Source organism: Sorex fumeus, unplaced genomic scaffold, assembly GCF_029834395.1.
Source record: "Sorex fumeus unplaced genomic scaffold, SorFum_2.1 ptg000157l, whole genome shotgun sequence".
Lineage (NCBI taxonomy): Eukaryota > Metazoa > Chordata > Mammalia > Eulipotyphla > Soricidae > Sorex > Sorex fumeus.
In genome coordinates, this window is record NW_026606214.1 from 3,470,332 (window position 1) to 3,475,571 (window position 5,240).

Below are 5,240 nucleotides of genomic sequence, written 5' to 3' on the forward strand. Positions count from 1 at the left end.
CATATTTGTATCAAAATTCCAACAGCGTCGTTTAAGTGTCAGTGGGCTGTGAGTGGGCAATATTCCCCTTGGGGAAGGAAACAAGGGTGTCATTGTGTGGGCTCTGAGCTCAGTCCCTGATTCATTAATTATTAATATACCAATATTGTTGTAATTTGGGGGTATTTTAAAGGGAAAATGAGCTGTTGGGGCAGCGTAATAGGAAAAGTTCACACTGCATCTTTTGTTGACCCCAGATTTCCAGAAAAACTGCAGGTAAACATGCATCCCGTGGCCCCTATAATGTCTGCGTGGAGACTTCATGGACACTAATGGGAGATGTGGTTATCTCTCCAAGTACCAGTTCCCTAGTTTTCAATTTCTGTCAACATATTTTCTCTAGGTTAAAACTACGCTCATTTTTTTTTTTGCTTTTTGGGTCACACCTGGTGATGCTCAGGTGTTACTCCTGGCTCTGAACTCAGGAATTACTCCTGGCGTGCTAGGGGGACCATATGGGATGCTGGGAATCAAACTCAGGTTGGCCGCATGCAAGGCAAATGCCCCACCCGCTGTTCTATCTCTCCAGCCCTAAAACTAGGGTCATTGTAAATGGTAAGTGCCCATAAATTTCTCCCTGGGTGTCTGACCTCTCTGCCTACAGATACCTAGTAGAGTTGTTTGGTTATTCCTTTTACATCTCAAAATACTTCCAAATCTGTCTCAATAAATGATATTTATTTCTTAGGAATTTTACGGCAGGTGAATTAATGTGCCACCTTCCTTCAGCTGGAAGCGCTGAGTTCTGGCATTGCCAACAGGGTGTCCTGAACCTTGCTCAGGATCCGCTGCTGCTGTTGCTCAGGGATCAGCCCCTCCTCACACATCCCCCTGGTGTTTCTGCCCTCTCTGAGTGAAACATCTCCTCAGCACGGGCATGATGCCTCCAAGGTCACAGGGACAAAGGGAGAGGCATGCGGGGTTCACTCTACTGCATCATGGTCACTGAAGAAAGTCACATTGAGGTTGGGACAGGATATGGACACCACTCATTACCCAACACCTCGTGATCCTGGACTTTTGACCATGACCACTATCAGTGTGTCACTTTCTCCACTCCCCAAGTCTAGTGGCGGGATTCCAGCTAAGGGACACTGGGATGCAAAAACGCACATGGGGTGGGGCTCACAGCCTCTCAGAAGGGGTCTCCCAACACCTGGATTACATTTCAGAGAAAATGATTTCCTGTTGGCCCAAAGTAGGTGAATATGTACATATTTAGATGCTGGAATGTTTTCTAGTTTTACACATTAGTCCCAGGAATGATCATGCCTGTCCTTTCAGGAACAAATCACAGAAAGGAGGTCAGGAAATCAGGGGTAGACAGGCACAGATGCTGATGCACCTGGGTCACTCCTCCATCACCGCTGGTGTCTGTATCGCATGTCCTCCCCAGTGCCACATGTGTGATGCTGAGAAGAGGAAATGAAGCTCAGCTCCTATTTCTATTTACATTTAATAAAGAACATGGTCTATTTGCCAAAAATATTGTAGAATAATCAAGGATTTTTCTAGGGCTGGAGCTATTGTCCCAAACCTGCAGTGGTCCTAACGCACACTGACATGTGTTAGCTCCTGTGGTAAGTGTGAAACACAAGGATCTCAGCCATTCAGGAAATACGTGTGAATGATTATTCTAGAGGAAACAATCCAAGAAACTGCAAAGTCCCCCAAATACTTACAAGTGGTATTTTTGCTAGCTTCGGAGAAGTGCAAAATCCAATCCAAGAATTAGATGAGTGACTGCAGGTGTTCTCGAGAGAAGCCATCTTCCTCTTGGCTGTCGCTGAAGGAAAGAAAGAGATCCTGAGCCTTTTCTTCGGATGAAGACTGGCCCTGTAAGCCCCATTCTGTGTCTCAGAGTCTGACTCTCTGAGGAGGAAGTCAGGAGGATCAGCGTCCCTATGTCTCCTCACCCGGCACAACTGCCTCCCACTCAGGTTTCTGACACAGTCAGGATGTGGTTGTCACACTGTGTCTCTTGCACAGTAATACACGGCCGTGTCCTCAGTGCTCAGCCTGCTCTGTTCCATGTAGGCTGTGTCCTTGGACTTGTCTGCAGTGAGTGTGAGTCTGCCCTGCAACTTTGGTGCGTAGTTTGTATTACCAATACCAAGATATATGCTTCCCATCCACTCGAGTCCTTGTCCCGGGGCCTGCCGCACCCAGTACATATAGTAGCTGGTGAAGGTGTATCCGGATGCCTTGCAGGAGATCTTCACTGATGTCCCAGGTTTTCCCACCTCAGCCCCTGACTGCACCAGCTGCACCTGGGAGTTCACACCTGTGGACAGCAGACATGAGTGGGTGGACTCCTCTTGACTGGCCCCATACCCTCAGCCCATGGCATGGGGACACTTACCTGCAGCCACTGCCACCAGGAAGAGAATTCTCTAGGTCCAGTCCATGGTGGGAACAGTGCACTCAGGGGCTTCTGAAGGTGTGGGAGTGCCGGCTGTGTGAGGTTGTCAGGACACAGACACATCTGTATTTAACTCAGTGTCTCTTGCATAATTTGCATATACATGAGGAGGGAGAATTCATATCTGAAGGCCTGATCCAACCTGAGAAGGGCCTTGTGGAAGGCAGCGGGTCCATACTCAAAGGGAGTGAAGAGGTCCACGTTCTGATTCTTGTTTGAGGAGATGAGACCCTGCCCTGTTCCAGGACTCTGTGCACACAGAGCTCCCCATCAGGGGTCAAGCCCTTTCAGGATCTTCCTCTCAGGGCCCCCACATCTGTATGGTCTGGAGACATCTGGGCACACCTGGGCTTTGAGGTTATTTCTGGGAACCTGCAAATCCCCTAGTAAAGTAAAAGTAAAGGCCCTCCCGTTGATCGTCGATTTGCTCGAGCGGGCCCAGTAACGTCTCCATTGGAGACTTTGTTGTTACTGTGTCTGGCATATCAAATACTCTCGGTAGCTTGCCGGGCTCTCCGAGAGGGGCGGAGGAATTGAACTCGGGTCGGCCATGTTGGCCGTGTGTAAGGCGAACGCCCTACCCGCTGTGCTATCGCTCCAGCCCAAATCCCCTAAGGGATTGTAAAATGAGACAACAAAACCATCCTAATGCCCCAGTGGTTTCCATTGGAGAAATTAAGAAGTCCAGAAACATAACCTACATACAGGTTCTGCTGCCTTATGTTCCTCCCCAAATGGTAAGTTTGCACAATTTAACTTTCTGTGCCTTGTACGTATTTTAATTTTGGTTTTCTTGAGAAAGCAAAATTATTTTTATTGAAGAAAATCCATTCTGAGATTTCTGTGTCTCTGCACCAATTTCTCTCACCTCTGCATCCACTTCAGGCCTACAATTTGGTGCTCTTGAAAATGGCGCCCCCTGCAGCCCAATCCCCACACTGCAGGGAGAGCCTCTGGGCTCTTAGGGGCATTAACCTTTCGGCATCTCTAAAGCAGGATTGAATCCTGGGACTTCACTTCAGAAGCCTTCTTCAGGAGTCATATTCTTTAATGGGCCTTTTGATTTCGTTTTGAGTCACACCCAGTAGTTCTGAGGGCTTACTCCTGACTCTGTGCTCAGGGATCCCTCAGGTAGAAGCAAACAAACACTGTCCTCCCATTGTTCATCGATTTGCTTGAGCAAGCCCAGTAACGTCTCCGTTTTGAGACTTGTTGTTACTGTCTTTGGCATATTAAATACGTCATGGGCAGCTTGCCAGGCTTTGCCATACAGGCAAGATACTCTCAGTAGCTTGCCGGGTGTAAAATTTTATCACGCCGAAGGTTCTGTGTTCACGGGCTCACTGGACGGCACTGTCTCAACACCTGAGTTCGGTGCTCTTGAGCCTCTGTGTGTGGCCTGGATCAGAACGGCTGTTGACCAAGGGCAGACGGAAGAAGAAACGGGGGCCAGGCCGGTCTATATCAATAGCAGTTTATTCCAATCCTCTTCACTCCTGTCTTTCTCTGCCTCCTTCTCTCCTGGGCCCCAGTCTTGGAAGCTCTCTCCTTCTAGCTCTGACTCTGTATCTCTGGAGCCCAAGCTCTCTCACTTCTGACTCCCTTTCTGAGCTTATGTCTTAATTTATATAGCAGTCACATAAGGCGGTGACATAAAGGTGGGTTGAATACTGACGAGTCAACAAAGAGAGGTAAGACCACTCCTCCAGGAGATTAACTCAAGTATAAAATCTCATCTACAGAGATTACTTCAGATTACTAGGAGATCCACCCAAGGGTGGGATCCCAACAAGGGTGTGTTCTTCCCTCAGTTAGTAATCTACTTAAATAGTTGTAATAAATCTACTTCTAATATTTCTAGCAATGTCATTCTGTATGAGCACAGTAAGAGATATAAATTTAGTTTGGTTCTTCCTGAGAACATCTCACTATATATTTCGCAGTCCTCAGGCCAGGTTAATCTTCCTAGCTCCAGCAGGGTCCTAGTCTCGTCGTTACTTACTTTTGGATCATGACAGCATTTGTCCGTGATCATGAGCTGAACTTATAGTTGAGTATCATGGCTCTTTGGCTTGGCCCATTTCAATGCCAGGGTAGCTCACTGCTTGCCCTGGGTCCATTCAGTCCCTCGTCGAGACCCTGCTTTTGGGGTGCTAGGAACTAAGGGCAACTGAGTCAAGAAATCAGATGCCCAGGAGTAAATATTACTCGGAGTCAATCAACTCCCAAGTTACAAAGCATAATATTAACTGTCTTCCTATGTCCACACAGAAAGGACATTGTTTACAATACAAGTTCAGTGTCCTTAGATGGGTGTGAGCTGACAAACCTAAGCTACCTGAGGAAGGACAAAAGAGTATTATCCTAGAGCCGGGCTCTCTGAGAGGGGTGGAAGAATTGAACCCGGCCCAGCCGGACTTGCTGCGCGCAAGGCAAACGCTGTACCGCTGTGCACCCTGTTTCGGCCATACCACCCTGAACGCACCTGATCTTGTCTGATCTTGGAAGCTAAGCAGGGTCGGTCCTGGTAGTACTTGGATGGGAGACCGCCTGGGAATACTGGGTGCTGTAGATAGAAGCATCCTAGGAAAATATTGGCAAATCAAGTGGTTGTATGTATAAAAATTAAAAGATGACACTGATGGCTCTTTGCTGAGATTAAGTAAAAATAATACAATAAATAATTCACTCAAATAAAAATAGTAAAAACCATCAAACTAAAATAGGATTTAAGTCTTTAAATAAAGAGTTTAATAGTACTGTCCTTCGGTCGTTCATC

The 5,240-nt window shown here is 47.2% G+C and overlaps 1 pseudogene; it reads left to right on the forward strand.

Moving 5' to 3' along the window:
- Positions 1-4,918: 4,918 nt before the first annotated feature.
- LOC130016594 (uncharacterized) lies at positions 4,919-5,036 on the forward strand (annotated as a pseudogene).
- Positions 5,037-5,240: the final 204 nt, after the last annotated feature.